Below are 9,897 nucleotides of genomic sequence, written 5' to 3' on the forward strand. Positions count from 1 at the left end.
GAGGACAGTCGATGACAGGACAGAGTACGAAGGGGAGGAAATCGATGGCGGGGCAGATCGTGGTCTCCAGCCATGGCCGATGATATTGCAGCATCGGTCATGGCTGGATTGTAATATTTCACCAATTTTCATTGGTGAAATATTACGATTGCTCTGATTGAAAATGAAAGTGAAACAGTCACTTTCAACAGCCAATCAGAGCGATCGTAGCCACGGGGGCTGAAGTATCACTCCCCCTGTCCCTGCAGGTCAGGTGAAATTACAGTTAACCCTTTCACCCGACCTGCAGGAACGTGATGATTCTGTATATGCATCACAGGTCAGATTGGCACCTACTGTTAAGGACTGGCGGAACGCACCAAGTATAGATGATATGAAACTAGGTGCGTTCGCAGTCCGAGGTCCACCGTGCAGGTAAAAACCCTGCTGCTAGTAAGACGGACTATATGGTGGTACTATAAGTATACACGCACGGGTTAACTTCACCCTGCGTGAAGGAAGTGATCCTGTTGAGTCACAGGACCGCGGTACCGCACATAGAGCGCGAGCAAGAAGTCAGCGAACACAACCCCAACACAGGATTGAAGTCCGATTAGACCACTTGCTGGCACAACACCGCAACTGGGTGTGTAAGGAAACTATTAAAATAGTATATAAAGGCACGAGAGTGCATGCAGTGCCGCACTGACGGACGCCACTAACCACCCAGGCTTGGGTAAGGAAAGGGCAGAGGAAGCGCACGACGCCGTACAGGCGGTCACAGCAACTAGACGCTGTAATGTGTGTAACGTGCTGTTGGATAAGTCGGGCGCTAGATAGCAAACATACACCTTCCGCGAACAGTCATCCAATAGGGAGGGTATTTTAAAGAGCGACTTTCACTCACAACACACACACATATTATCAAGACAATACTAGCGCATGGCCGTGCGGTCATGCGCAGTTTATATAGTTGCAGCACAGGAAGCTGCTACTGAAGTTTTGCCCTTTCAGGACCTTCCTGGAGGACCAATGGAATGTGCTGCAGTACCTGAGCATGTGACCCTCGATCTCCAACGGGAGATCTTGCCCTGGGCATGCTCAGTGTGTGCAAATAAGGACTTAGTCCCAGAGAACCCCGCTCGCCGCAGATCAGTGCAGGGTACAACAGGAGAGCCAGAAAAGGCAACAGTAACCCTTTGCACAGAATCAGTCCCAGCAAGACGCTGGGAGCGACGCCTCCGCTGAGCAGGCCCCACTGCGGCCGGTACAGAATGGGAGACCGCAGCAGGCACGGATCGAGATTCCTCCTGTGCAGCAGAGGAAACTCGACTCCTAACACCTACTTTCTTGACACATACGCTGCGTCACAGGTTGGGAAGGGGTTAAAGAGGACCTTTGACCTTAAGTTTTTCACATTGAACTGTACACACAATGTAATAGTGACTGCAGAGTAGAAAAAAACATTTTGGCACTTAATGAGTTAGCTTTTGTTGAGTGCAAGTGGGTGTTATCATGGAGAAGAAATTCACGCCCTCCAAAGAAAACACCACTTGGACTTAACCAAACTTAAATCATAAGGTCCCAAATACCTTGATTGCCAACATCTCCATATTGAGTGGCAAAATCAAAAACAAACAACAAAAGTTTTATTCCGCTATACAGCCACTATTGTTTCTTGAGTCCAGTTAAACATGTAAAATTTGGTGCAAGGTCGTGGAAGGAAAGTTATAAAGGACAGACTGATAGAATTTTCTCTCCTTTGTATGGACTCCTTTTCTTACCCAATAAACTCCATCAATAAGTGCCAAAATAAATTCACTCATATTCCAAAATAAACTTTGATTCGAGCCAAATTCAGGACTGTTTTTATAATGGACTTTGACAATGAGTATAAAAAAAGCACCGGCAAATTTCTGTGAAACTGAAAAAAGTATTATCTGTTTATAGTATGTAGTATGTAACGATAAAAAGTGTTAAAACCATGTTTGTCATGACAATTTTATTTTTCTAGACACGAGTTAATTGGACAAAATTCCAATTTTCCTCTTTGTTTAATTGTCCCAGGAAATTCGATTAGCCGAGAAGTTAATCTCCATGAATTGAATTTCCATTATTATACTCTCTAAAATGTGAAAAATCGAAAAAAGAAATACTTACCATTTACCCTTCCAGCCCCTCACTGTCGCAAGTCTGGTCCTTGTCACATTTTCTTATGATCACCCCCAAATGCTACATTTTATACAGAAAATCGAGTGCAAAGGTGAACATACACTCTTATTTGAATGATACATTTATCTTTTGCATCTGAAATACCTAAATTTATGGTTGTCTTCGTGTCAATATTATATTTGCAGCAATTGATTGAAAGAGAATTGTAAACATATAATTTCCACATGATAAACATTGATTATTCTGCTAAAGTTTCAGAAATTGAAAATAAAAATACATTAAATAAAGTAATTTAATAGAACATGACTTTTTGTTCAGAACCTAGTGTTCTTTTTCTAGAGACTCAATGAACTGAAGGTCACGCATAAAAATTATGTGGTAGATATTTTCACATAATACAGTGCGTTTCAGTCAAATGCCTCTATTATTCAAGCCATTTCAAGTGATATTTATATGCTGCTACAGATGTTTTGTATATTGTCATGTTAGGTTATGCCATGCACTGTGTATTGTAGTGAAGGCACTTACATACAATATAGGGAACTGTAACCATATTATTAGTTGAAATAAACAGATATGGTATTGAAATGATACAGAAGATAAATTACCTTTTGTAAGCTGAGAACAGGTTATTTGTAGTATGTAAGTAAAGGGAGCATAGGTCTCTGAATATATGTAGCAGTACAGGTGTGAAGGAAACGCGGTTCCTCCCACGTCACCAATCCATGACGTCACTACACAGGCACAGCTCTCCGGCGCCCCCTTTGTCTCATAGGTCAATAAGTGAACTGCACCTAGAGCAAATGGCCACCGGGGAGACTGCCCTGTTACCTGTCTGGAGGTATTCTAAGATTCGCAATCAGAATAAAAGGATCAGCCCAAAATTAATTTATGGTTTAATTGCCTTAAGGGCGCACTAGGTAATTACAAGAAATAAACAGTAAAAATATATCAAGACTTACAGTCAGAGTAAAATATAACAATACTATTACAAGGCTTAGAGGTATAAAGCTGGAGGTCAATTTACCAGGTTGAAGGCTGCTTATGGAGGCCGGGGAGCTCTGCGTTACACAGGTACAAGACTTAGTTGCTGGGCAGCTCCCAAAAAGCACGTGGTTGCTCCCCTTTGGCTGGCATATGCCCTCTTCCTTAGTTCATCATCATCTTCTTCTGTTGAGTCTGTCACTCTCCAAGTGTCCTCAGCTCTTAAACCTTCTGTGTCCCTCCCCTGTAACTGGGTGGGCTACCAATTTCCACCCCTCAGCTTAACTGCAAAATCTGTACCCAATATCTAATATATGGAATAACTGCGCTCAGGATGATTGGATCAGTATATGGGCGGTACCAGCGCATGAGGTTTGTTCTGCCGGTCGTACAGGGATAAAACCTGGACCCATTCGGTCACTGTGGGAAGCTGATCTCTATATCTCAGGGTCCAGAACTCCCACGGACCCGGGCATCGCACTGTCAGATGCACAATTTCTTTAGGGTGATGAGGATATTTTTTATGAGCCTGTAACTCAGACCATGCGTCCATAATACATAATTTCATGGTGGAGATGGTCCGGCTGGGCAGATAATAGACTTTGGCTCCTGTAACCACCTGACATGTATGCTTTAATTGAGCCCCCAGGCACCTCCATGCCCCCTGCTGGCATGGCTTCCTCACTCAGGCTTTGAAATGCCATCTTCCTGCTCCCCAGCGCTCATACCATTACCATACTAAAGGAACTTTATTCAGATAGAAGAAAAGGTGGGGGCCAGGAGTGTTCATCTCTGCAGGCGGGTGACCAGGGGAATTCTGATATGGGACAAATATGGAGTCACGCCAATCTCTGTTAGTATGCCCCGTATCCAAGATGGTGGCTGCTCCTTCATCACAACAGGTCTTGTTATAACATAGCTCATTCAAATCAGTACAATATCCTTTGGCATTTTGAAGGGTTTTGTATGGGCTGGGAACAAAAGTCTGCAATTACTCTATGTGAGACACGATTGTTGGTCATGTGACCACATGTTTGCGATTTGAAAAAAGGAAATAAATCAAATTAGCCTGTGGCCACAAGTATGATAAATTACTACTAGTGATGAGCGAATATACTCGTTACTCGAGATTTCTCGAGCACGCTCGGGGGTCCTCCGAGTATTTTTTAGTGCTCGGAGATTTAGTTTTTATTGCCGCTGCTGAATGATTTACATCTGTTAGCCTGCATAAGTACATGTGGGGATTCCCTAGCAACCAGCCTGCTCGGGAAATCTCGAGTAACGAGTATATTCGCTAATCACTAATGACTACATGTGGTCACATGACCCTCAGCTAGTATGGGAAATACAGGAGAAGCATGACAGTGTGTGCACCACACACTGTCAGTATTCGGCAGACTTTTATCCCAAGCCTGGACAACTACTTTAATGTATTATCTATGTTTTTTAGCTCTGCAAATAAATTTACTAATGCATTATACTGTGCTTCAGTCCGTGCTCAACAAGTGTAGCCAAAGCCGTGAAGTGGTCCCTAATGCTACACCAGCACTCTCTTTCTTAGAATTACTGGGGGTCTCGAAAGTATTACGTATCCCGGTTAAAAGTCATCTCTTGTGGTGGAAAAGGTTGAAGAATTGGATAATGGTAAGAAACCGTGCATTGTGACATTGGAATGCTGCATGAGAATGCTAATAGGAGGATTAGACATAAGCTACTAAAAGGAGGTGCTTAAGAGTGTCACATGTAGTGTTTCTGGTGTGTGTTTTTTTTCAATGAAGGAGAGTAAAACTAATGATCACTGAAGTCTTGCTTCTCAGGGGTTTATTGGTGGCTGTGAAGCGCAGGAGCTCTTTGCAGGAAAGATTGTAGGTTGGAATTTGTACATTTTGCTCCAAGGGCCAGTGAAACGCTGTTTAGTGAGTCACAGGGTGATTTTAGTGAGACCTGTTAAATGAGAGTTTTACTGATATAACTGAGTAAGGTCTGAAATTTGTTAGATAATTACTACTAGAACTATTGACTGGGATGGTGAAACTTTTTGGAAAAATGCAACAGAGTCCAAGGGGTATATGTGACAGCTGCTTTCTGATTTAATCAACACTCACCTTTACTGTATCTTTAAAGGGACCACTCCAGCACCCTCTTATAAGTAGACCTTATTTTGCCTATAGAAAGATGATCCAGTCTGAATAATTGTGTTTTGTTGTTTTCTTCAACTATGTATAATAATGGGGTTGTCCCATGAACAAGTACATTCTAATCTATATATCTTAGAATAATAATTATAAGTGCCACAAATGGATGTGTTAAAAAAATATTTCCATGATGAGATAATCTAGAAATATGTCCGTGATATATACTGCTATTTGCTGTATTTAACCATGCAGAGCTGCTCCAGTTTATGGTCACACATACTACAGCATGCAGTCAGGGGGAGCATATGTTAATTATGATACCTCTTCTGACCAACCTCTTCCAACAAGCCTGTAATCTGCAGTAACCACCGTTCGAGAAAGCCACTGCACGACCAGCTCTATCCTCGCCTACTGTATCCTTACCCACCCCTTGTAGATTGTGAGCCCTCGCGGGCAGGGTCCTCTTTCCTCCTGTACCAGTTGTGACTTCTATTGTTTAAGATTATTGTACTTGTTTTTCTTATGTATAACCCTCCTCACATGTAAAGTGCCACGGTATAAATGGCGCTTAAATAATAAATAATAATAGTAATAACAAGTGAGCATACAGATGAAACAGCACAGGGTCATACCTGCTGCTTTCTGAGGTAAACACAGGAGTGAGTGTTTCTGCCATCTCTACAGCCTTTGAAACTCCTCATAAATCAAATCAGTGATTTAGGAGCTCAGTTTACATATCACTGACTTGATGAGTTGTGTTACCCCAGGCAGGAAATTATGTTACCTCAGAAAGTAGCTGCTGCGAATACCTGCTATTCCATCTGTTTACTCACTTATCACAAGCAACTTATGCTTCTCCTCCTGTCCAGGAGCTGTGATATGCACCAAACTTGACCTAAAGCAGCTTTGCATGGTCAGAAACAGCCATTCCACAGTGCATACTAGTGGAACATTTATAATATTATCTCAGTACAGGAATCTTTTTTTATTAAGCACATTCACAATTATGGAACATATTACTATGCCAAGATTTATTAATTAAAATGTAGTTTATTTGTTCAACAACCTAATTTATTACTTATTTGGGTACAGCCGGGACCAGCTGCTTGGAAAGCATCACCAAACCAGGGATTCAAGCTTGAGGAGGCTAATTTGCATATTCCAGGTGCCTTCTGGGAAAAGCGAAAAGTCTCCCTAAGCTAGAAGATCGTTGGGTACAGCCGGGACCAGCTGCTTGGAAAGCATCACCAAACCAGGGATTCAAGCTTGAGGAGGCTAATTTGCATATTCCAGGTGCCTTCTGGGAAACGCGAAAAGTCTCCCTAAGCTAAAAGATCGTTGGGTACAGCCGGGACCAGCTGCTTGGAAAGCATCACCAAACCAGGGATTCAAGCTTGAGGAGGCTAATTTGCATATTCCAGGTGCCTTCTGGGAAAAGCGAAAAGTCTCCCTAAGCTAGAAGATCGTTGGGTACAGCCGGGACCAGCTGCTTGGAAAGCATCACCAAACCAGGGATTCAAGCTTGAGGAGGCTAATTTGCATATTCCAGGTGCCTTCTGGGAAAAGCGAAAAGTGTCCCTAAGCTAAAAGATCGTTGGGTACAGCCGGGACCAGCTGCTTGGAAAGCATCACCAAACCAGGGATTCAAGCCTGAGGAGGCTAATTTGCATATTCCAGGTGCCTTCTGGGGAAAAGCGAAAAGTCTCCCTAAGCTAGAAGATCGTTGGGTACAGCCGGGACCAGCTGCTTGGAAAGCATCACCAAACCAGGGATTCAAGCTTGAGGAGGCTAATTTGCATATTCCAGGTGCCTTCTGGGAAAAGAGAAAAGTCTCCCTAAGCTGGAAGATCGTTGGGTACAGCCGGGACCAGCTGCTTGGAAAGCATCACCAAACCCGGGATTCAAGCTTGAGGAGGCTAATTTGCATATTCCAGGTGCCTTCTGGGAAAAGCGAAAAGTCTCCCTAAGCTAGAAGATCTTTGGGTACAGCCGGGACCAGCTGCTTGGAAAGCATCACCAAACCAGGGATTCAAGCTTGAGGAGGCTAATTTGCATATTCCAGGTGCCTTCTGGGAACAGCGAAAAGTCTCCCTAAGCTAGAAGATCGTTGGGTACAGCCGGGACCAGCTGCTTAGAAAGCATCACCAAACCAGGGATTCAAGCTTGAGGAGGCTAATTTGCATATTCCAGGTGCCTTCTGGGAAAAGCGAAAAGTCTCCCTAAGCTAGAAGATCGTTGGGTACAGCCGGGACCAGCTGCTTGGAAAGCATCACCAAACCAGGGATTCAAGCTTGAGGAGGCTAATTTGCATATTGCAGGTGCCTTCTGGGAAAAGCGAAAAGTCTCCCTAAGCTAGAAGATCGTTGGGTACAGCCGGGACCAGCTGCTTGGAAAGCATCACCAAACCAGGGATTCAAGCTTGAGGAGGCTAATTTGCATATTCCAGGTGCCTTCTGGGAAAAGCGAAAAGTCTCCCTAAGCTAGAAGATCGTTGGGTACAGCCGGGACCAGCTGCTTGGAAGGCATCACCAAACCAGGGATTCAAGCTTGAGGAGACTAATTTGCATATTCCAGGTGCCTTCTGGGAAAAGCGAAAAGTCTCCCTAAGCTAGAAGATCGTTGGGTACAGCCGGGACCAGCTGCTTGGAAAGCATCACCAAACCAGGGATTCAAGCTTGAGGAGGCTAATTTGCATATTCCAGGTGCCTTCTGGGAACAGCGAAAAGTCTCCCTAAGCTAGAAGATCGTTGGGTACAGCCGGGACCAGCTGCTTAGAAAGCATCACCAAACCAGGGATTCAAGCTTGAGGAGGCTAATTTGCATATTCCAGGTGCCTTCTGGGAAAAGCGAAAAGTCTCCCTAAGCTAGAAGATCGTTGGGTACAGCCGGGACCAGCTGCTTGGAAAGCATCACCAAACCAGGGATTCAAGCTTGAGGAGGCTAATTTGCATATTGCAGGTGCCTTCTGGGAAAAGCGAAAAGTCTCCCTAAGCTAGAAGATCGTTGGGTACAGCCGGGACCAGCTGCTTGGAAAGCATCACCAAACCAGGGATTCAAGCTTGAGGAGGCTAATTTGCATATTCCAGGTGCCTTCTGGGAAAAGCGAAAAGTCTCCCTAAGCTAGAAGATCGTTGGGTACAGCCGGGACCAGCTGCTTGGAAGGCATCACCAAACCAGGGATTCAAGATTGAGGAGACTAATTTGCATATTCCAGGTGCCTTCTGGGAAAAGCGAAAAGTCTCCCTAAGCTAGAAGATCGTTGGGTACAGCCGGGACCAGCTGCTTGGAAAGCATCACCAAACCAGGGATTCAAGCTTGAGGAGGCTAATTTGCATATTCCAGGTGCCTTCTGGGAAAAGCGAAAAGTCTCCCTAAGCTAGAAGATCGTTGGGTACGGCGCGCAAATTTTTGCCTGTAGGACATTATTGCAAGAGAGCTTGGCTGAGTAGATTACACAAGAAGGAAAGCACACAACAAGTCAGCAGGATCTAGGAGCAACATGGCAGATGTGACAACCTACATGGTGAGCTGCAGCATGTGCTACATGTTCACAGATCGACCAGAAGAAGAATCAAATTTCACCTGTCAGAAGTGTAGACTAGTGGCCCTTTTAGAAGAAAAGGTGCGGGGTCTGGAAGAAAGAATAGCAACTTTGAAACTCATCAAAGAGAATGAAGACTTTCTAGACAGAACAGAAGCATCTCTACTGGTCACAGAAGGTGAAAAAAGTGTCAGAGAACCTCCAAAAGCAGATGAGTGGAAGCATATGACCAAAAGAAGCAAGAAGACCATGGAGAAATCACCAACCACACAACTGAAGAACCGATATCAAATCTTTGTAGAGGATGAAGATGGCACACCTAAGGATGAAGCAATACCAGCAAGCAAAAAAGAAAAGGGCACACAGCAACAAGTGACAGCAAAAAGTACAGCCAAGAAGCAACGAAGAGTGGTGGTGGTGGGAGACTCACTACTGAGAGGCACAGAAGCAGCCATCTGCAGACCGGACATAACTGCAAGAGAAGTATGCTGCCTTCCAGGTGCGATGATCAAGGATGTGACCGATAGGATACCAAAGCACTTCAGCTCCAAGGACGTCAACCCATTTCTTCTGATACATGTTGGCACCAATGACACGGCAAGGAAGGACCTACCGACAATCTGCAAGAACTTTGAAGAGTTGGGGAAGAAAGTAAAGGAACTGGATGCACAGGTAGTTTTTTCTTCTATCCTTCCAGTAGATGGGCATGGCACCAGGAGGTGGAACAGGATCCTTGATGCAAACAACTGGCTAAGACGATGGTGCAGACAACAAGTATTCGGATTCCTGGACCATGGTGTGAATTACTTGTACGATGGACTCCTCGCCAGAGACGGACTACACCTCAACAAACCTGGGAAACACACATTCGCCAGAAGACTCGCTACACTCATCAGGAGGGCGTTAAACTAGAAGAAGAGGGGACGGGAAGAAAAACATTAGACTTGAACAAAGAAGACCCAGGAAAACATACTCAGAAGGGAGGTAAGAACATTTCCAAAACAATCCACAGCGAGGAGATTGGAACAAAACAAAATTCTCTAAACTGCATGCTCGCAAACGCCAGAAGCCTGACAAACAAGTTGG

The sequence above is a fragment of the Ranitomeya imitator genome, chromosome 2 (assembly GCF_032444005.1).
Source record: "Ranitomeya imitator isolate aRanImi1 chromosome 2, aRanImi1.pri, whole genome shotgun sequence".
Lineage (NCBI taxonomy): Eukaryota > Metazoa > Chordata > Amphibia > Anura > Dendrobatidae > Ranitomeya > Ranitomeya imitator.